The 22747-nt window shown below is 51.6% G+C and overlaps 1 protein-coding gene across 2 annotated transcripts in view; it reads right to left on the bottom strand.

The window, feature by feature from the left end:
- TRAF3IP2 (TRAF3 interacting protein 2) overlaps nucleotides 1–4444 on the bottom strand; it is a 54762-nt gene extending 50318 nt beyond the window's left edge. Inside the window, exon 1 of one of the 2 annotated variants that reach the window (XM_075554662.1) lies at nucleotides 4242–4444. The gene's annotated coding sequence lies outside the window, so the exon portion shown is untranslated. The remainder of the gene's footprint in view (nucleotides 1–4241) is intronic. The other variant, XM_075554661.1, reaches the window with a different exon arrangement.
- Between the last annotated feature and the right edge of the window lie 18303 nt (nucleotides 4445–22747).

Genomic DNA, 22747 nt, shown 5'->3' with positions numbered 1-22747 from the left:
GAGGAGGAGTGAGTGAGCCCGAAGCAAAGGCAGTGGGATGTGGGGGGTCAGGTATGAGAAGGGGCAATTGGGAGAAAAGGGAAAGGCCAGCTGTGGATAAGCAGAAGCATTATGGGTCAAAAGCATCACACTGGAAGAGAGTTCAGAGATGGGAGGGTGGCCTGAGGTACCTGGGTAGGGAAGGACACACACCACAACTCCGAGCTCAGGAACACATGAGCAGAATATCATTCAGGGCACTGCCCACACCCCAACCAGCCTAGGTCTATGAAGCTGGGGGCAGGCTGGTGGGATGGCAGGAGGCCCAGGGTAGGGGTTCAAAAGTCAACTCTTCCCACTCCCAAATAGCTTCATTTCAGCAGCCTTATCAGGGAATTCCGGCGTCCCTCTGTGGGGCAGAGGTCTAAGCACTTGACTATCGATCGAAAGGGCGGTAGCTCAAAGCCATCCAGAGGTGCCTCAGAGGACAGGCTTGGAGGTCCATGTCCCAGAGGTCACGGCCTTGAAGACCCTATGGAGCACAAGTCAACAATCCACCAGTATCAGGGAACCAAGTCCAGTGGTCACAGTTCCACAGGCAACAATGTGAAAGCCCTGCAGCCAGGCCGTGAAGCACATGTGGCTGAGTAGGAGGCCTTGCTGGGCACCAGAGGCAGAGCTATCTGAAGCAAAAAGGACATCCTGGGCTTCATGAGCTAAAAATATCTTAGTGACACGACACCTTGGGAAGCGCGAGGGTGGGGGTGGGGAAGCTTCTGATTCCAGTCCCCAGATGCTTTCTCACGGAAGGACTGCAAGATTGTTTTGATAAGGAAATACGATGAAACATCAGGGGTCATTTCATGGGATCTGCAAGGAATTTAAGGTTTCATGTGCCTCCTCCAGGCTTTACGCATCTGCCAGCCCCTCCCCGTGCCCCCAATATCAGCGGCCCGCAATTCATCTGTTTTTCAAAAGGCAAATTTAATACTGACAGCAGCAGCAAAACGGCTTGATTACGGGGTATTTCCGAGTTTCCCAGTCTGCGATGTGTAAAACACAGATTTAATTTAGACAAACGGCCCCCTAGTAGCTAATCATGCTGAGTCCTCATTAAAAGAAGGCCCGATTAGGGCTGCCCCCGCCTCCTCTTCATTTTAGAGCATTTGAAATGCTTTAACACTCTCAGTCTAGGCTCCTCCCCCCCACACACACACTCCCCGGAAGTACTGCAGGATGAAGAGCCATTCCCCCCAGCACGTTAGTGTGCCGGCCAAACGTCACCCCTAGGCAGCCCGGCCCACACAATGAACAGAACAATGCAGCCAAGTTCAGTGTGCTCAGGACCCTCCATTGGGGTCAGCCTGGGATGAACAAGGATCGTAGGGGGGCTGCTGAACAACTGTTAGCCCCATTTCAGAGAAAGGTCATTTCAAAATGAAATCAGTAACTCGTTACAGGTTAAAATAGAAAAAAAGTATCAAAAGTGCACGCCTCTCTCCCTGAAAAGATAGCCGCAACAATCTCAACACTTGACAATGACTAGGTTGCTATTGGTGCTGCTGAGCCCACTCACTGACAGTCCTGGTGACAGAGCAGAACTGCTCCAGGTGTTTTCTGTCAACGTGACGAGGAGTCAGGTGGCACAGTGGTTCAAGGTCTACCTTGACTCTACCTGTAAGGTCAGGAGTTCGAACCAGCAGCCCATCCACGGGAGAACGGTGTGGCCGCCCGCCTCCGTAAAGATTTCAATCTGGGAAAGCCTCGGGGGCCACTATGAGCTCAAGGCCAGCACCTCTCATCTTTATGGATTGGAGGCCAGGCCTTTCTTTCTCCGGACCCACTGGTAGGTTTGTGCCTCCAGCCCTTCGAGTTGCAGAACACGTGACTACTGTTCCCCCAGGACTCCTTTGGTCCCTGTTACGCTGGGCCCTTGCTATCCCGCTGACGTGGACCGGCAATTACTGAAAGCCCTCAATCAGCCCATCTCAGTCAGTCACAGCCTGGCAATTGCCCCCAAATAAACACTGACAATTTAAAAAGTAGTGGTTCGGAAAACATTAAAGATTCTGTGCATCTGCCATCTAATAATACATGTAATCACCATCATCAGTCCCTAACCTGGGAGCCAAATCCAAAGTCACTGCCGTCAAGTTGATGCGACTCATAGCAACCCTGTACGGCAGGGTAGAATGGCCCCTGTTTACAGGAGTGGAGAGAAGCGTCTTTCTCCTGAGGAGTGGCTGGTAGTTTTGAACTGCTGACCTTGGGGATTGCAGTTCAACTTGTAACCACTGTTTATTTCCTTTTATTTCACAGTAAGGCCCCCCATTTTCACTGTTTGAACTGAGAATGCCAGCGCCAATTAACCAGTCACACAGGCTGCTTGGGGCCAAGATTACCTGCTGGCCCCCTGGTTTACCTTGCCTCTGTGGGCAAGTGCTCAGGACAAGTCTTCCTAGGTAATCCAAATAGAACAAAAACTAACTCAAAACACAATGTTCTCCCATGTAGCAAAATCCAGTGACAGCATCTGAACCCCAAGCGCTCTCTCCAAGAGTCAAGTGGCTGCCCAGCCTTTGGCCCTGGGGACATGCAGCCTTACCTGTCGCTTTGAGCGTGGATAAAGGAAATAGAAACCAGAGTTTATGAGGAATGATCCTGAACACCCAGGTGAGGTTTACTAGTATGCCGGGTGCTTGGGCGTATCCACAGCCATGGTTGCAGTCAATTCTGACTCACAGCCTCCTCTAGGTCAGAGTGGAATGCTCCTTCGGGTCTCCGAGACTGTAAATCTTTAGGGGAACAGACAGCCTCATCTTTCTCCTGATGCCTGCCTGGGGGTTCAAACTACTGACCAGGCAGTTAGTGCTTACACTCAAGGCACTACCAGGGCTCCTGCTTCCGGGAAGGGGTTAGTGAAGTATATGAAACCGTGTTCCTTCCCTCAAAGAGCTAGCCATCTAGTAGCAAAAGGCAAAAATGAACAGATATGAATAATTAGTAAGCAGTATCAAGTGTGGTGCAGTGGTTATGCATTTGGGCTGCTAACTGCAAGGTCAGCAGTTCGAAACCACCAGCTAGCAACTTCTCAGGAGAAAGACAAGGCTTTCTGCTCCCCTGGGGGTTTCTGAGACTGTAACTATTTATGGGAGTAGAAAATCCAGTCTTTCTCCCGCAGAGCTGCTGGCGGATTTGAACTGCTGACCGTGCGGATCGCAGCCCAATGTGCAACCACTACATCACCAGGAGGCCTCCCGTCTTGCCAGCAGTTCTGTTCTGTCCTGTCGGGTCGCTATGAGTTGGCATCGACTTGATGGCAGTGAGCACCAAGTGTTCTAAGACCACCCATCGGCGCTAACCCTTACATTAGCCTAGTCCTGCTTTGTCGGAAGGGAATTTAGATCTAATCAGATTAGTTCAGTCCCTAACCTTCCCTCCAACCACCCATCGGCCAGTGATGAAACCCGGGCCTTGGGAAACCATAGTAATTACCCAAGAAGCCACAGCGCCAGTAAGAAGTCGTGTAAAAAGGGAAAAAACAAGTTTCTGGTCTTTTGATTATTTCTTTGGTCTTTCTCTCTTCCTTAAAAACAAAATGTGAAAAAACAAACACCTCCGTATTCTGAGACCATCTTGAACTGGAAAGTGGCGCAAGCTTGCTTAGCTCTGGGTTCAAGCAATGGCATTTCTAGTGTTCTCCCCTAAAGGATCTGCCCAGGGCCAGCAAGCACCGGGGCTGCGGGAGAGGGCCTGTGACAGCGTCCAGACAGAGCAGGCCTTCCTGGCCCGAGAATGTGCTGTTGGTTTTTTTCTCCAGCATGAAACAGGGATCGAGAAAACAAGGGAGTTCTCCCTCCATCCTGGCCACTGACGTGTTTGGTGGCTGGAAGCCAACGGCTTAATCCGTGCCCTCCCTGTTCCGGGGCAACAGGCTCAGGGGCGCCCGGGGACAAGTGGGGATCCTATTCTCCAGCAGAACTCGGAGGGACACCAAGTACCCCAGCAAATGATTGCCAGGCAGCTCTGAGAAGTACAGGACAGGGCCTCCTCCCCTCAAAGAGTTAATCTTTGCTCACAGCCGGTCTGAAAGCCTACACCACAGCACTTTCTCACGCAGAAAAGGAGCTGTCATTCTGTCCACCTAGCACAGGCCCAGGCAGGGGAAGGAAGGAGCCGGGCAGCAAAGAGATCGAGGGCACAGCAGGGCCACGGCTTGGGGAAACGGTTAAGAAAGAGCTGGGCGACTCGGAGTAACTTACCTAGAGCCTCCCGGGCTGCCTGGCCCGGTCCGGAGTGTGGTCTTGGGCTCTCCTCGGCCCCTGGGTCACTCTCCGGGGCGGGCCCCCTCCACCCTGTCCCTGCCCAGGTAAGTGGCAGAACAGGCTCCGAAGCAGGAAGTGGAAGCTGTATGCAAATTTCTACCCAGGCTAGAAAGCCTCCTCCGCTCAGCCTCCCTGTGGTAGTGAATCAACAGCTGAGAAGTCAACTTTTAAAAGGAAACCTCCCTTCATTCATGAGAGCTGGCCAATGACCACTCAGGCTGCATTGTGGGTTTCCCCACCCCAGCAGGGCTGCAGAGGAATGTCCTGCGTGGGGGGTGGGTGGGGGGCCTTGCAGGTGAAACTGGACGTCATGGTGGGGCTGTTCTCTGATCAGCTCCATAGAGGATTGGGGTGGGGGTGGGGGGCAACGGATAGAGAATGGGGAATGAAATCCACGCTGTCTAATGGCTTATGGCATTGACATTCGCTGCCCATAACGACCGTGGGGTGGCGGGTGGGGCGGCGGTGGTTCTTGGCTGATCTTCCTGTAGGCCCTCCCCACTCAAACTCAAAACCATCCAATCAATGCTGACACACAGCAGCCCACCCTCCCCCCTCCCCCCACCCCTGGGGGTTTCTGAGACGAACTATTTTTGGGAGTAGAAAATCCAGTCTTTCTCCTGCAGAGCTGCTGGCAGATTCGAACTGCCGACTATGCGGATCGCAGCCCAATGTGCAACCACTACACACACACACACACACACACACACGCCCCTCCTCTCCCTGCACCCCAGCTTTCAAGACCTGGAGCTTTATTCCTCCGCCTCCCATGGCGTTGTTTAATCAGGAGGCTCTAGAACGTATTGCTTCTGCAGCAGCTAAGCAGGGCCGGGAGGCAGGGGGATGCGGCGGAAAGGCGTGTATAGGCGGTTGGCACGTGGGGGTGCAGAGGGAGACGGGACCGGGCGGGGTTAGCTTTGGCGTCGGGTACCTGTGAGAGGGGGCTTGACACATTCCGAGCAGAAGATATTTAACTTGAGTCTTAAACCGCACACACGGTGTACATTTCGGCATAGCCCTGCAAGTGGAATACTACACAGCTATTAGAAAGCACAAAACCCACCGCCACGTCATTGTTTGCCACAGTTCCGCGGGAGAAAGAGTGGGCTTTCTACTCCCTTAAACAGTTCCCGCTTTGAGGCCACACGGGCTTGGTGGCAGTGGGTTTTGCTTTGACACCCCATTGTTAGTGACCAGAGACCGGCTGACTCGGCTTGCACTGTGTGCAGAGTAGAACTGCTCCCCTCGATTGTCAAGGCGGTGATCTTGCAGAAGCACATTGCCAGCCCTTTCTTCTGCGGCACCTTGGGGTGGGTTCCCACTGCAGCGTTTCCACTAGCTGTCTGGCACTTACTGTGTGCGCCACTTCGGGACCCCACTTTCTACGTACTAACATGGTAAGAGAAGTGGTTTTCAGATAGGTAGTGAAAAAACCTTCTCTCCTTTTTGTCAATACATGTAGATTTATATTTGTCCCGTACTGGGCCCAGCACCTAGCACAGTGCCCAGAATGCAATAGGCAAACACTGTCTATTGCACTGGTTCTCAGCCTGTGGGCCTCGACCCCTTTGGGGGTCAAACGACCCTTTTACAGGGGTCGCTTAAGACCATTGGAAAACACATATTTCCGATGGTCTTAAGAACCGAGACTCCGCTTCTATCTGTTTCCAGGTGGGTCCGCCCACATGCAGATATACCTACATACGAGTACCCAGCATGAAGTCTGTTCCCCATGCTACACCATGCTTCAAGACAAAAGTTCATTTATCTGTCATTAGAAATAAATACCTCACAATATATAATTATATATTGTTTTGTGATTAATCACTATTCTTTAATTATGTTCAATTTGTAACAATGAAAATACATCCTGCATAGCAGACATTTACATTACGACTCAGAGCAGTAGAAAAATTACAATTATAAAGTAGCAACGAAAATAATTTTATGGTTGGTGGGGGGGTCACCACAACATGAGGAACTGGATTAAAGGGTCGCAGCATTAGGAAGGTTGAGAATCACTGTTCTATTGCATAAAAGACTAAGAAAAGGCAGAAGGATGCACACCCAGCTGTTAAAGAGTGGACTCCTCAAGGGGATTAAGGAAAATGAATGACACTCAAGGATGAGCTACTCACTAAGCAAGGTAAGCACGGGTTTATTTGTGCTTATTTAGGTTTTAAGGGCAACAAACTGAAAGCTCACTGCCATTGCATCACCACTCTCAGCAACGCTCTAGGACAGAGAGGGGCTGCCGCTGATTTACAGACGAGGCTGTAACTCTCTACAGGAGCAGAGAACCTCGTCTTGCTCCCCTGGAACAGCTGGTGAATTTGAACTGCCCACCTTGTGGTTAGCGATCCAACACATAACCCACAACAACCACCAGGCTCCCTTGAGTGAGAAGAAAAACCCAAACCCAAACACACTGCCATTACGTCAACATAGACTTATAACGACCCTATCGGGTAGGGCAGAACTGCCCCTGTGAGTTTCCAAGACTGTAACTCTTTGCCAGAGTAGAAAGCCCCATCTTTCTCCCTCAGAGCAGCTGGTGTTTTCAAACTGCTGACCTTGCAGTTAGCAGCCTAACTTGTAATCATTCCACCACCAGGGCTTCAGGAGAACAAATTCAAGTATGATTGCTAGAGACACAGTTCTTAACGTCCAGATCAAGGAGACCATCAGCAGGAGGCCCTAATGTGTGGGAGGAGGCGCAGCCACTTCAACAGGAGAACAAAGGAAGCCCACCGAGCCATGGATGGTGCAGCTCAGTCCATCCAGGGGCGGGCAGACGGCGAAGTGGGGAGGCCATGATTGGGATGTGTACTCTACTGCAGATCAGAGAAGCGTCCAGGTTGGGTCAGGGCCCTCTAACCAAGGCAGTCAGGGGATGACTCACGGCTCTGTGACCCTAGCCCCCCAATTCCATCAAGGGCAGAAGCTAAGCTTCTCACATGGCTAATGGTCAGAAAGAATTCAACGGAGGCGGAGTCTATGAGGCGGACTCAACAGTGGATTTAGGGCGCCCACTGGAAACCATAGCGACACAAGCCTAGTGCTCAGCATTTCAGCTGTGATGCACTTAGCAATTTGTACCCAAGGTTTTGTTTGCCTGGCTCAACAGGTGCTTCCTCCCCTTCAGGGATGGTACATCGCCCTAGGGCGTTTGATGCTGTAGGAAGGTGCTGGGGGACTGGGAGAGAGTTACCTGCCAGCCAGACCTCAAAGCAGAACCTCTGAAGTGGTGGGGGAAAATGTGGAGCTATTCACTACAGATGAGCAAGTAAGCACAAGTCAGCCTGTGCTTGCCTTGCCGACTGAGTCATCCAACAGTGGGAAGTCTTTTCTATTATCCATACACACCTAGAGACTGTTGGCTTTCTTTTTCTACAGTAAGTACTTAATCATTAAAAAAGAATAAAGATTTTAAAACAGATTATTTTGGCCTTTTACTTTCTGACTTAAAATGACATATCCTCTCCCAACCCTACCCCCCCCCAACAAAAAAAAAACCCAAACAGCACATTTTTTGGGAGGGAAAAGTAACATTCCCTGTGCCCTGCTGAGCAGCTGGTGGAATATTTGGGAGACGAAAACACAAGAGGAGCAAGGCCAGGGGAGGAAGCGGGAGGGCGAGCAGGGTAAGGGGAGAGATGAGAACTCCAGGGGGCTTCAAGAAGCTTGTGGAAAATTCCATTTTTTGAAAAATTCCATTTGTCCACAAACTTTTTGAAGCCTCCCTTTCCTACCCCTTCCCCAGGACCATGAGCAGAATTGAATTGCTGTGAGCTGGGCCTTCCTTGCCTTTAAATTTACCCTTGGCTGCAAGGCAGGCCCTTTGGGGAGATGAGTTAATACCTCTGACCTGAGTAGCAGCCTCTGCTGGGGCCTGCAGTGGATGGCAGCCTGAGGATGTACACGGTTTAAGGAGGGCGTTTTGGACACCAGGAGCTTCTGCCTGGACGTGCCTGGGCAGTGACAGTGACATATCGTTGACAGGAGGACTATCAGAGAGTCCGGGAAACTAAGTGCACTCTACCCCCACCCCCACCCCCCCAGAATGCCCACTGGCGCTTTCAGCTAAGGCACACACCCTGTTAGTGGTCACTACAGAAGAGGAACTTTCCACTGAAGAGCCTCATCATGTCACTAAGCTTCCATTAAGTGGACTCCACTAAGTGCCATCTTAGTTGACATTTGACTCTTCCCAACAGCCCGGCGAGATGCATTTATGAGCCTTTCCACTTCACCTTGGAGGAACCCAGGGCTCAGAAACAACAAGGAGCTTCTCCAAGGTCACACAGCCAGTCTGGGGAGAGTCAAACCCCGAGCCGTCCTGACTTCGCGGTGGGTGCTGCCTCTCCTCCCCCACATTATGCCAGCATCATCTGTCCTTCGGACATGCCTGGGTGGGGCACAGGTCACTTGTTTTCTTTGCCCAGGAGGGGCAAGGGGGTGTGTCACGGAAGGGTGGGGCTGGGCAGTCACCTTGTCACTGCTTCTGCAGTAAGGGTGGCTTGCTCACTAACGGGAGAGGAGCCGAGTGTGGGTCAGGCCTGCTCCTTTCTGAAGGCCCAGGAGGGAAGGGCTTGCGTTCCTCAGACCCTAGAGTGTGCTCAGTAGTCTTGCAAAGGGAATTCTTAGAGATCAGCTACTCTCAGCACAGTGGACAAAAACCAAACAAACATCATTTTGCAGCACCAGACTGGGAGGAGAGGAGGCAGATGAAAAGGGTCAGTCCTTGGACCAACCTTGAGTTTCCATCCACAGTGAAATGATGACAGACCACGAGGATGGGAAGAAAACACCTGCCCTGCACTCACCTGAGAACGGTCAAAGGGTTCCCGGAGCACAAACGCTGGGCACTGGGCTGCTAACTGTAAGGCCAGCGGTTCGAAACCACAAGACATTCCACCGGAGAACGATGAGACTTTCTACTCCCATAAAGACTTCTAAACATTCAGAGGCAGTTCTACCCTGTCCTTTAGGGTCGCTGTGAGCCCGAACAGACTTGATGGCAGTGAGTTTTTGTTGTTTTGTTTTTAATTCTTACCTCCTGCTCTCAGTGGACAGCCACAAGAGAAGTCACCACTGGGGCAGAGACAGGAAGAGAAGAAATGAGATGGTTGCCAGCATCTTGTCCTGCCCTTGTGGGCTCCCTCCAGGCCTACTACACACAGCTTGTTCCGGTGCCAGGCTAGGTGTCAGGCTTGCAAACGAAAAGATTGTCCACTCATTTTTGTTTCTCATTGGAGAAGCACCAATTAGGGGACACAGGACATTCTGAACTGGTCACTCAACAAGACTGAGCAGCCCACTGGTCACTACTTCTCCCTTGCTTTGGAGAACTGCCTCCGTTCGTCAGACTGCTAGGCTCAGGCAGGTGCCCACACTGTGCACTGCCCCAGTCAAGAGATCAAAGGAGGCATTGCACTGGGAAAATCTGCCACACGAGACCCCTATCGGTGTTGAAAAGCAAGGGCGTTACTTTGAGGCTTAAAGTGCATTGCACCTACGCCAGGGCCTTTTCAATCACCTCATATGCATGTGGAAGTTGGCTATTGAATAAGAAAGACCGAAGCCGAATCAATGCATTGGAATGATGGTGCTGGGGAAGAATGCTGAAAACACCATGAACTGCCAAAAGAACACGCAAGATCTGTCTTGAAAGAAGTACAGCCAGATGTACATATGCAAATATATTTATATATGAGGATGGGGAAATAGATCTATGTGCATATAGTTATAAGTTTAGTATTAAGGTAGCAGAAGGACATTGGGCCTCCACTCAAGTACTCCTTCAATGCAAGAATACTTTCTTCTATTAATTTGGCATTCTATGATGCTCACCTTCCTAATACAACCGCTGAAGACAAAGCAGGTGAATAAGTAAATGTGGTGAAGAAAGTTGATGTGGTGAAGAAGGTGCCCAGCTATCAAAAGATATAGTGTCTGAGTCTTAAAAGCTTGAAGGTAAACAAGCGGCCATCTAGCTCAGAAGCAACAAAGCCCACATGGAAGAAGCACACTTGTCTGTGTGATCACGAGGTGTCAAAGGGATCAGGTATCAGGCATCATCAGAACAAAAAATCATATCATTGTGAATGAGGGGAGGAGTGTGGAGTGGAGACCCAAAGCCCATCTGTAGGCAACTGAACATCCCCTTACAGAAGGGCTTCATGGAGGAGAGAGTCAGTCAGGGTACGATGTAGCAATGATGAAACATATAACTTTCCTCTAGTTCCTAAATGCTTCCTCCCCACCCACTATCATGATCCCAATTCTACCTTGCAAGTCTGGCTAGACCAGGGGATGTACACTGGTACAGATAAGAACTGGAAACACAGGGAATCTAGGACGGATGAGCACTTCAGGACCAGTGGTGTGAGTGGTGATACTGGGAGGGTGGAGGGAGGGTGGGCTGGAAAGGGGGAACTGATTACAAGGATCTACATGGACAACAGAAAAGTGGGTGAAGGGAGACGTTGGACAGGGCAAGTATGACAAAATAATAATTTGTAAATTATCAAGGGTTCATGAGGGAGCGGGGAATGGGGAGGGAGGGGTGAAACCAGGAACTGATGCCAGGGGCTTAGGAATTTTAAGAATGATGAGGGCAATGAATGTACAAATGTGCTTTACACAATTGATGTATGTATGGATTGTGATGAGTTGTATGAGCCCCTAATAAAATGATTAAAAATATATTCCAGTAATCTAACTAAAAAATAAAAAAATAAAGAAGTACAGGCAGAATGCTCCTTAGAGGCAAGGATGGTGAGACTTCGTCTCGTGTACTTCTGACATGTCAGGAGAGACCAGCCCCTGGTGAAGGCCATCATGCTTGAGAAAGTCGAGGCCCTGGACAAGCTGGATGGACACAGCGGCTGCAGCCATGGGCTCCAGCATAAGGACAATTGGGAGCATGGTGCAGGATGCAGCCGTGTTTCCGTCTGTTGTGCAGTGTCTTTCTGGGTTGGAGCCAACTCAATGGCACCCACCACCCCCACCACTCACACAGCACAGTCCCCCACCAAGCCCGTGAGCCCAGGCCCCGCCACCCCGGTCTCTTTCTTGATGAATTCCTCTCAGGAGCTGTTACCAGTTTCACGTGGGGTCTTTCACATCGAATCATCAGGTCCTAGTAACACAGTCTCTCTATCTCTTGCCTCCCAGGAGCTCCCTCCACTCCAATGCAAATGGATTTCCCGCTTCCCCTCCCACCAGCCTTGGCCAAACTCCCCAGTCGCCCTCCAGAGGGCTGTGACTGAGTGACCCGCCGCCGGTGGCAGAGTGGAGCTGCGCTTGGAGGGCTGTCAATGACCGTGTGTGCAGAATTAGGACCAGAGGACTTTCTTCGGAAGCATCTTGGGCCAGACTCAAATTTCTCACTGTCCAGTGAGCATTCCAGAGCAAGGAAAAGATGTCACACCAAGTGCGCTGTGGTCGAGGCTCCAGGCTCTGGGTCAGGGTTCCTGCTTCTGGTCCCTGCACCGCCTCCTACCTGTTGTGTAGCCTTAGGGAAGTTTCTTAACTTCTCTGTATTTGAATTTCTTTATCTAGGTAAGGGGGCAGCAAGGTTTGTATTTCCTGGCGATCGAGGTGGCAAAGCACCAGTGAGCTCTGGCTGGCATTGCTGTGGAGAAATGCCTCCTCTCCTGGGGAGCTGGGGGGCACACAGCTTGGTCACTGGGCACGAGGGCGGGCTTGGGATCCTCAGCCAGCACAAACCGCACGACTGTACGGAGCAGCCCTGTCGAGTGGTTATGAAGCTTGGACAACATCATGTTCACACAGAGCTCGGTAAATAACTAGCCATTCTTATTAAACAGAGTCTAGCATACCAAGACTCAATTATCAGTCAATACAACAAGGAGCCAGGGAAATGGTACAAAATAGTACCCAATCCGAAAATAGTCACATGTAACAATTACTCTTTAAAAATTGAGGTCAAATTTAAAGACCGAAGCCAAAAGAAACTCACCACCTGTGTTAGTCTGGGTAAGATAGAGAAACAAATCCACAGAAACTCGTGTATGTATAAGAGAGAGTTTTATATAAAGTGTACATTGAGAAAGCATCCCCAACCCAGTGCTGTCCAAGCCCATAAGTCCAACATTAGCTCATATGTCCAACACCCATCTATAAAGTCCTCTTCAAACTCACAGAACACACGCAATGACACCGACTGCAGGAGGAAAGCCGAATCAGTGAGCATGTAAGCATCTCAGCGCTGGCAGGGGTCTCCACACGGCTGCTCCAGCACCCAGGGCTGCATTGGGGTAGGTCTATGTGGCTTCTCCTCAGTGATGTCTTGCAGGAAGTGAGTCTTCCCAGCTGAAGCAGGTTTCTGGCTAAGGCAGCTGCACCCTGGTCTGACTGTCAGAGAGCAAGGGCGAGGCTCTCCGAGCCATTTATCGCTTCACCCTTCAATTAATCTCACATGTGTTTATCAGCCAGGTTGACACAATAAACCTTAATTGTCTCACCACATAAGCCATTTTTTCAGGTAACAATTCAGTGATTTTAGTATATTCAAAATGCTGTGGAACAATAATCATGATCTAATTCCAGAATGTTTCCAGCACCTCAAAACCTTAAACCCATTAACAGAATAAGATACATATTTTATGAAAACAAGGAAATATGCGTATATTGCATGTCAGAGAATTTACTTCAAGTCAGAAAGGCCCCCTGAAACGATGGAATATGGGTATATTGTATGTCAGAGAATTCCCTCCACACCAGCATGGGAGGGTCCGCCAGAGGAAAGAGCAAAGGCAAGGTCACAGACCTCTCGAGGGCATTTGCCTGTCCTGCTCTGCACTTTATTTTGGGGACAGAGGCCCCCTCCACCTCTAAGACCCCATGGAAGACCCTGAATAAACAGAGTTGCTCTTGATGACTAATTTAACATTTCTATTCTCCTCTCAAAACAACAATAACAACAACAAACCAAACTCACTGCTGGCTTAGAATGGCCCCTGTGGGTTTCTGAGACCGGTACTCTTTACGGGAGTAGAAAGCCCCATCTTTTTCCCAAGGAGCCTTTGGTGGTTTTGAATGGCTGACCTTGTGGTTAACAGCCCAACATGTAACGACTACATCACCAGGGATCTTTCATACCTTGCCAGCAAGAGGAAAAGTGTAAAGAAAAAAAAAGTCTTTTCATTAAAAACCTTCCCTTGCAGCTTTGTCTGGTTAGTGGAACATGCATGGAGCTGGTAGTAAGCAGGCATGCCGGCTCTCTGTAAGAAAAGGAGGCTGAAATGTTTTGAGGATGTTGATGGCAACAAATGTACAAATGTGCTTGACAGAATGGATGGAAGGATGGATTGTGTAAGGGCTGTATGAGGCCCCAATAAAATGACTTAAAAAAGATAAGAAGCCTGGTGGTGCAATAATTAAGTGCTGAGGGCTTAAGCAAACAGCTGGAGGTTCAGATCCATCTTGTTTCTCTGAGCGAGAAAGGTCTGGCCATTTGCTTCCAAACTCTGTGGGGCAGTTCGCCCCTGTCACAGGGAGCGCTGGGACTAAAACATGGCCTCCACAGCCCCGAAGGAGGATGGACTTAGGTTTTTAAAGTCCGTGAAGCCAGGTGTTGCCATGAGAGGCTGTTCCCTGGTTAGCTAAGCAGGCTTCACAGGTGAGGTGGGATTTCAGGAGCCTGGATGACAGGGGCTCGTTGTAAGCTTGGGATATTTCTGACTCTGGAGAAAGTTAGGAGCTAGACGTGATGCTAAAACCAAAGGGCTGATGGAGAATTTGAGAAATGAAAATCTGGTGAGTGGACAAGAGAAAAAGTTGCTTTTAATTTAAAAAAGACAGACCTCCTCAGACCTTTTATGAAAAAGCAAAACCTATGGCCACTGAGTCCGCTGCCACCCAGAGGGACCCTGCCGGGGCTTTCTGAGGCCAGAGGTCTTCATGGGAGCAGGCAGCCTCGTCTTTCTTATGAAGAAGAAACGGTGGATTTGAACCACCATCCTTGGGCTTAGCAATGAACGTTTACCTTAAGCATCGTCAGGTCTCCTATAGGCTGATAATAGAACCTCACATTTCCCTCCTGCTCTGTGTGTGTGTGTGTGTGTGTGTGCGAGAGAGAGAGAGAGAGAGAGAGAGAGAGAGAGAGAGAGAGAGAGAGAGAGAGAGAGAGAGAGAGAGAGAGAGAGAGAGAGATTGGTTTTACTTTCAGATCGTGCAAAAAAAAAAAAATAAACTGACCAATTTCTCCAGGGGAGAAGGATGTGGCTGTCCGATCCCATAAAGACGACAGCTCTGGAAGCCCTGTCCATAGGGAGCTGGGGGCCGGGTGGATTTGATGGCGATGAGTTTGGTTTGGGCTCAGGTCATGTCTGTCTGTCTTCTGTGACGACAGTCCAGGTCTTACTGAGACTCTGACTGCTCTTATTTGGAGCCCGTGACCAAGAAGGACGAGGGCACTTCCCGCAGGTGGCTCATCTATGACTTCTGGAAAGGGTGAGCCAATTTGTTCCTGTCCTTCTGCAGCTGGTCCGAGCTCGGTGCAAGTTAACTGTGTGGATGGCTGCTTTTGTGGTAAACAAGGCGGACTCACGTTCAATATCCATTCTCTTCTTCTCGCCACCGTCATGAAATCTTTAGTTGGGCAGAGGTGACAGAGAAGAAAGACTTCCCTATGGACGGTGATGGTCAGGTGGTGAGCTTCCAGTTCCTGAGATAGGAGAGGTGGCCGATGCAAGCACTAGTGCATACCCCCCAGAAAGGGAGACGTCCTTTCTCCTTTGTGACCCTTTCCACGGGCCAGAGTGTCATGTGGTGTGGTGGGAGCGACTGGGGATGAAGGGGGTGACAGTAACACCCTAGGAGCAACAAGATGGAGAGAGTCAGGGGCTAGATTATGCTCGACTGTGTGAGACAAAATTCAAACTTGTTGTTTTGGGGAAGGTTCTTAATAGTATACAAAATCCCTATGTTCTGCTTTGATTGTCTTGCTGGGATTGGTTCAATAAGATCACATTATTTCCCCTCCCTCCCCCATCACAGGTAGAACAGACGGATGGATTTCTTTGGGGAATGTGAATATTTCCATTATGAGTAATCTTGGGATGAGCGAAAGCACAGAGCGGGATGAGAATATGACCAGCACAGGCAGAAACATCACCTTCTCTCTCAGGCTACCAGGATGGGTCCAAGATCCTAGGCAGAGAGGTCTATGTACTAGGATGGAGGAGTAAGCGCATCTACTGGCCGAGGAATCCGGGTGGGAGTCTTTGAAGATGGGCTAGCTCTAAGTTGAAGACAACAAAGGGGATCCAGCTTCGCAAGGCCAAAGTGGGGGCAGCAAAGCAGGCCCAGAAGCAGCCTGTTCATGACCAGTGTCAGAGACGACAAGGAGGCTGGAGCCGGAAGCCCCGACAATCTGGAAGCCGGCCTCTGGGGGCTTGAAGGACCTTCACAGGGGCTTAGTTTCTGGCAGTTGGTGGAGCTCAAGCCCTAGCATTTTGATGATTTTAAAGCGAACATGACCTAGAACTTGGGAGAGAGGCGAAAGGCGGGAGCTAGCAACATTCTGGGAAGGACAAGGGGTTTGTCTTGGGCTCCTTTTCATGCACCAATGTTCTTCGTAGGTTCTGGGTGCCCTTCAGGCAGGGTAGCTTCTACCCCACAACACCCACTGCAGGGGCTCTCGGCTTGGGCTTCCTTGCTAGCTCCTTGCCTCCTTGACTCTGTCTGGCCCCGGACCCAGTCAACACCCTGCCCTTCCAAGTGCACACTAGCTTCTCTGACACATTCCTCTTTGAGACATCCCAAGGGATATATTTATAAGGGAGATACAGAGTAGGGAAGTGAAGCTCACACAACTTTCCCATAGAGACAGTGAGGGGCAGAGCTGGGATTTTAACCTGTACAGCAGAGGTCCTCAAACTTTTTAACCAGGGGCCAGTTCACTGTTCCTCAGACCCGTTGGAGGGCAGGACTATAGTTTTTTAAAAACTATGACAAATTTCTATGCACACTGCACATATGTTATTTTGAAGTAAAAAACAAAACGGGGTAAAAACACCCAGCGGGGCAGAAAAATGTCCTTGGCGGGCCGCATGTGGCCTACAGGCTGTAGTTTGAGGACACCTGCTATACAGTCTTACTCCGGCATCTAAGCTCTTCATTATGAGTCTTCCAGCCTTTTGGAATTGTTGTTCCTTTAGCAAACAAATACAGTGTCTCAATTTCATTTCCCGCATTCTGTGGAAAGTCCAGCAGCCTCACCAACATTCCCAAGGGTTCTTGGGAGGGAGAGGTTGAGTTCCATTCTTCTGGTTAAACATGATTTTAACTCCCACTTAAAGATGATTTCTCAGTCCGTTGCCTCAGCATCTGCTGTCTTCTTTCTCATTCCTCACTCAGTCCTAGAGCACCGTCCCTCTCCCTTCATCCCCCTCCTCGAGGGCAGGGTATAGAAGCCCATGCTGGGGGATGGTTTGGGAATGTTCAGTGATAGCGGCAGGCCACCCAAAGCACAGCAGCCAAAGGCAAGCCGGAGTCCCCTCCTGTTCATGGCAGTGCGCGCTATGCTGCTGAGTTCACCTGGGCTCGAGGGTTTTCATTGGCTTTGACCTTTTGAAAGCTGGTCGTTAGACCTTTCTTTCAAAGTTTGGTCATTAGTTGAACAATTAACTATTTATTCCACCCAGCCTAGCCGAGCGCAGGGAAGGGCTGAACATTCAAAGTGGGACATGACGGTCCTGCAGGCCCACACTCCTGCATCTAGAAGAGCAGGCGAGAATCCACAGGGAGGCCACCGCTTCCTCCACTCTCTGCCTATCACCAGCTCCGCTCCGCAATAAGGGGCCTTGTGTGCAGGTTGAAATAGTGTGACCCATCTGCCTAGACCCTGTCCCACGCACTTTGGGACTAGGCCAGCACAGGTCCTGGAAGCAAGCTCCGGGAGTGCCTGTGGCCCGTATGGTTCCGAAGGAAGGGGAGAGGCTCAATGTGGACACATCCCATTGGCTTCATGCAGTGATGTGCTGAATGGTGCAGCCAATGCTCTTGTCTCTTCCTAACGCCACATTCGGCAGCATCATATTGGTGCCTTGAGATCACCTAGAGTACAACTATTTGCACAATGGCAGTTGCAAACCCAGCAGGTCAAGGCCTTCTCCCCGGGCTCCCCGCTGGGCAGACTACCACCACTGCCCTATGACCCCTCACCCATGCACAGCAGTGCGGCCACAGAAAGGCCAGGCCAGAGTCCTCGGCTAAGGTAGTGGTTCTCAGCCTTTGCGACATATGAGAGTCACATGAGAGCTTCTAGGAATCCCCAGGCCAGTCGGCGCCTCACACTAAGTCCAGGTTTCTGGAGGTGCGACAGGCATCCTTTACAAAAGTTTGCCAGGCAATTTCCTGGTGCAGCTAAGGTTGCAGACCAGATTCTAAAATGTCTCTTATCAAATAGAGGGTGCAGGCAGACCTTTCAAAATACAGGTTCCAGTTCAGCAGGGTTGGGGGGAAGCATGGGTACCTGCATTTCTCACCAGCTCCCAGAGGCTTCTGTTACCACTGGATGGGGACCACACGTGAGTGGCAGCGGTCCAAAGCGCAGGTGTAAGGGACACGTCCCATTGGCTTCATGCAGTGGTGTGCTGAATGGTGCAGCTAGTCTATTCTGAAGATGCTCCATTCTGTCCACCAGGAGGGGTTTCTTATGGCTTCTCTTTCACCATGAGCCCGCCTTTGCCATTTGGTGGAGCTTACCCTGTCACCTTGATTCTGTGTGCTGGTTTCAGAACATCAGTGTCCCTCGATGCCCAGAGGAAACCCCAGACTCCCACCATCCCTTTACGCAGCTGAGACCAGCTGACACCTGGTATGACAGGTGCTTTTTCCCCTAAACTGTCAGCCCGTTACCCTCACACTGCCCCCTGCCCACCTACCCCACACCTCTAGAATTCAGAAACAACTACAATAATCTGGGTTTTTTTTTTTTGCATCCATTTCTCTCTCTTACATCGGCCAAGGCCAAGAGTGCTACAGCAAATGCTAAGGACCGAGACGCAGAGGCGAGTGCCCGGCACCGAGGAGCTGTGTGGGGCAAGAACGGCGCTGGGCCTGGGGGGACATGCCAGCCCAGAGGTGAACCCCTGGAGTCACACTGACAAGAGTGAGCCAGGAGAAGCGCAGGCTCAGGCCGTGTGTGGGCTAAGAACCTGTCGTCTGTTGCTATGGCGTTGGAGCCTAAGGCGTGCCATGTCGACCATAATACCCAGCAGGCAGAGATGCTGCCCATCCTGTCATCTCACGATCTTGGTCCCTCCGGCTCCACTGCTGTAGCCAAGGTGTGTTTGAGTGCCCTCCTCCTTTGTGGGTTCATCTGCCAGCGCTGTCTTGGGGAGTCTTTTGTTGTGAGCCATAGGATTTTCATCGGAAGGACATTGCCAGAAACGCCTTCCTACTGGGGCACTCAGGAACTCCACTGAAAGCTGCCGCCACCGCTGCCCTGCTGGGATTAGCTTCCAGCATCGCAGCACCAGGCAGAAGCCACCACAGTAGGACCAACGACAGACGCGAATCAAACACTGCCATCGAGTCCACTCTGACTCACAGCGAGCCCATAGGACAGGGTAGAACTGCCCCTGTGAATTTCTGAGACTGTAACTGGTTACTGGAGTAGAAAGCCTCATCTTTCTCTCAAGGGACGGCTGGTGGTTTGGAACTGCTGACTTTGTGGTTAGCAGCCCAGAACATAACCACAGCACCACTAACAGACTAACTAGTGGTGGGTAAAGTACTTGAGGGAAATGAAACTTTGTGGAGTTCTTGCAGAGTGTGGGCTGGTCGCTGCCAACAAGCCTTCTGCTGTGCGAAGTGTTGAGTTAGAGAAATGCCCTGTGCTTATACAGATGGATATTTGGACTGACAGGGAACCAAGGTGCCGATGCACCTGACATGGTTCTGTCACAGTGACAGGTGGTTCTGTCTGACCAAGTTCATGTTGCAAGGCCAGTATGCTCTGCATGGCTCAGGACCAGCCTGACTGAGATAGTGTGGGTGCTAATGGGAAGGAAGCTAGATGGAATCTAAGCTGCCCCTGTGTCTCCTAGCTCCCAGAACTCCAGAGTGCTAGTCTACCCTTTGCATGCTTGCCAAATCTTTCCTCAAGGAGGGGGAGTTGTGGTTGTTGGAGCACGCACAGGGATTCCTGTGCTGAAGACAGTGAAAGGCTTGCACGGCTGGCTGGGCAATGCAGCCAGAGATGCTGGCTTTCCTGCTCAGAAGTTTGGGATTCGAAGGACGACCCTGGAAGCTCCGAGTCTTCCCAGTGCCTGGACTCACCTTGATTTTTAATATTCACTCTGAGTGGCTGATATAATTTGACTAGCTCATGGACTGACAGAAGGAGCAAATGTGTCTCGGAATGAGCGACTACAGAATGCGCTTTGGAAGGGAGGAGGGGGAGACTTTGCATCACTGACTTCGGACAGGTGATCAGGAAGGATCAGTCCCTGGACAGGGACACCGTGCTTGGTAGAGAGTAATGGGGAAGAGGAAGACTCTTGACAAGATGGCTTGCCATAGTGGCTGCGGTCATGGTTTCCAACACGAGAACAACTTGGGATGGGGCAGAAGTGGGCGGCGCTCTCCCCTGTACATGGGCACCCAGAGTCGAAGTTGGCTCGACGTTCTCTAATGACAACTAAGCTCCTAGAAGGAGGTGTGGTGGCGCAGTGGTTAAGTGCTTGGCTGCTAATGGAAAGGTCGTAGGTTCAAACCCACAGGCCGCTCCACAGCAGAAAAGTGTGACAGTCTATGACCGGAAAGATCCACAGCCTTGGAAACACCATGGGTACTTCTACCACCCAGCTGATCAGGCTGCTAGGAGGCAGGGTCCACTCAAGGATAAAGGACCTGGTTCGCTGCTCGGAAGTGGATGGAATCCCCACTCATTCCCGTAGGATTTCTGAAGCCCCTCAGATACCTCTCACTCTGAATTCCTGCCTCGCCTCCCCAGAGTGAGGCTGTGACACATCTTACCCCTCCCCCATGTTTGGGGAGCTCCTTCCCCACCTCTCTGCCACCCCTGTCTTGCTGGTTTGCCCCAAGGGCCAGTAGTGTGAGTGTTGCACAGACAGGTTTGGGCTGAAGGTTCAGGGGCAGTGGGTACGGATGACAGCCCAGGGCAGACCCAGTAGACCATTTAGGCTGAACGATGAGCCCTTTGGGGGGACATCTGCGGGCCAGTGGTAGAATCCCCACCTTCCACATGGGCACTTCGCTTGCTAGCCAATGCCCCTCGGGCTCAGCCACTACCCAATGCGGGGTCTGTCCGTGGAAGCTATGTATTGCCACAATGCTGAGCGGGTTTCAGTGAGACTTACAGATGGAGGTGGACGTGAAGGAAGACCGATGATCCACTCTGAAAACCCAGTCCCTGAAAGCCCTGTGGCTCACCATGGGCTTGAGATGGCTCAGAGCCAGGTGCTAACTCCCCCCGGGAGGCTAAGCTGGTTGGCCATCTTGCCGATCATCTCTCAAGGTAGACCCGCACACCTGTGGCCCAAAGCTTTTCCCCGTCTCCAGACCTCTTCTCACCTTCTCCTCTCCCTCTCTCTGCAGGGCCTGAGAGCCCCGGCTCCGCAGCACCCAGAGAAGACAGCATTCTGGCGGCTTCATCTGGCAGGCCCAGCTAGCTCCTTGTCTCGGTCCTGACCATCCCTACGGCTTTTCCCTGCCACGGACAACCAAGATCCCACTCCGGTCATTCTACAAGCAAAAGGGCCGCCCACCACCCAGCGCAATGTCACTCGCCCCTTAGACCTGAAACAGGTCCTCCTTTTGTCTTTTTGTAATTTCCCCCTTCTTTGCTACACTGGAAATTTTAGTAGTAAAAAGAAATGAGAAGCCCTAGCTCTCTCATCTTCTATCCCCTCTGGCAAAAGCCTGGCTCCCTGGAGCGCCGGTGGGGACAGGTGAGGGCTGCCGGGCGAGCTGGTTGTGACAGGCGAGCTGGTTATGACGGACAGCTGGGGGTGGGAGGCCGTTTTCCAGAACTGCTTCTCTTTGAGACCCAGCAGCCACGCTTGGCTCACAGGTACGCTTTCCCCCCAAAGGCCCCCAAGGTTTAGTTGGTTTCAGCTTACACCTGTCTTTTGATTGGGTGGAAGCCAGCTCCCTCCCCGGGATTAATATTCACAATAAGCAGTGAGCCGGAGTATAGGCTGTTGAAATTTATTGTTCACTCCCTTTCACTCAGAGCTGGTTTCTGCTGGGTGTTGATTTTTCCCGGTTGATGGATTGTACACGACAGCTCGTGAGCAGCGGAATTTAAAGCACACCGTTGTACCGTGTCTGCTGCCTCCCTTTCCGCAGCCCGCCCCGGCACTGACAACGCCCTGAGTTCCACACGGTGGCCGGGAGGGTCATTCTAGATTGCTCACCTCCATGGCCAGTTGGGAGTCCTAGGACATTTACCAATTGGGTTTCGTGTCTGTCACATCATGCTGGTGACATGCTTCAATTCAGGGGCTTCAAGTGACTCTCACTCGTTCACAAGTGCATCCCACCCTCTAGCCCTCAGCCCCTCCTCAGTCCTCAGCCCCCGCCTCAGCCCCCAGACCCTGCTCTCAGCTCTCAGCCCCCAGCCTAAGTCCCCAGCTATCAGCCCTCAGCCCCAGCTCAGCCCCTAGCCCCCAGCCTGTCCCCAGCTGTCAGCCCTCAGCCCCAGCTCAGCCCCTAGCTCTCAGCCCCCAGCCTCAGCCCCCAGCTATCAGCCCTCAGCCCCAGCTCAGCCCCTAGCCCCCAGCCTGTCCCCAGCCGTCAGCCCTCAGCCCCAGCTCAGCCCCTAGCCCCCAGCCTGTCCCCAGCTGTCAGCCCTCAGCCCCAGCTCAGCCCCTAGCCCCCAGCCTCAGTCCCCAGCTATCAGCCCTCAGCCCCAGCTCAGCCCCTAGCCCCCAGCCTGTCCCCAGCCGTCACTGAGTGTGAAACCCTGCTGGGCCGCAGGGACCAGTTTCCTTCTCACTTAGCGCTGCGATGTGTCCCTGGGCCTTGTGTGGCCCACGTAGTCCATGCACCTCTCCTCTGTCTCACCCCACCTCACCTCGACTCACCCCACCCTGCAACCTTGCCAAGTGACTGTGGAGGAGAGGACTCTCCCTGCGGGGCCTGACAAGGCAGAACAAAGGCCTGCGTGTGCATGACAATTTAGGAGCACACACGGGGAACAGGAGGGTTGAAATCCATAGCTGGCTTTTATCAAACCAGGACGTGTAGCTTTCAGCTGACAATCAGCCAGCAGCAAACCCCCACAAGGGACGGCTCTTGCTCGCAGCTTCTGGCTGACTGTGAGCTACCGGCACCCCTCTGACCCCCTTTCCAGGGAAGTAACAGCTGGCAGCTGACAGAGACGCTGCTGGCAGAGTGGGCAACTTTCGCTTCTCTGGGAATGGAGAGATTGGCAGGAA

The sequence above is a fragment of the Tenrec ecaudatus genome, chromosome 7 (genome assembly GCF_050624435.1).
Source record: "Tenrec ecaudatus isolate mTenEca1 chromosome 7, mTenEca1.hap1, whole genome shotgun sequence".
Lineage (NCBI taxonomy): Eukaryota > Metazoa > Chordata > Mammalia > Afrosoricida > Tenrecidae > Tenrec > Tenrec ecaudatus.
The sequence above is the reverse complement of the archived record's forward strand: the minus strand, read 5'-3'. Positions and strand labels throughout refer to the sequence as shown.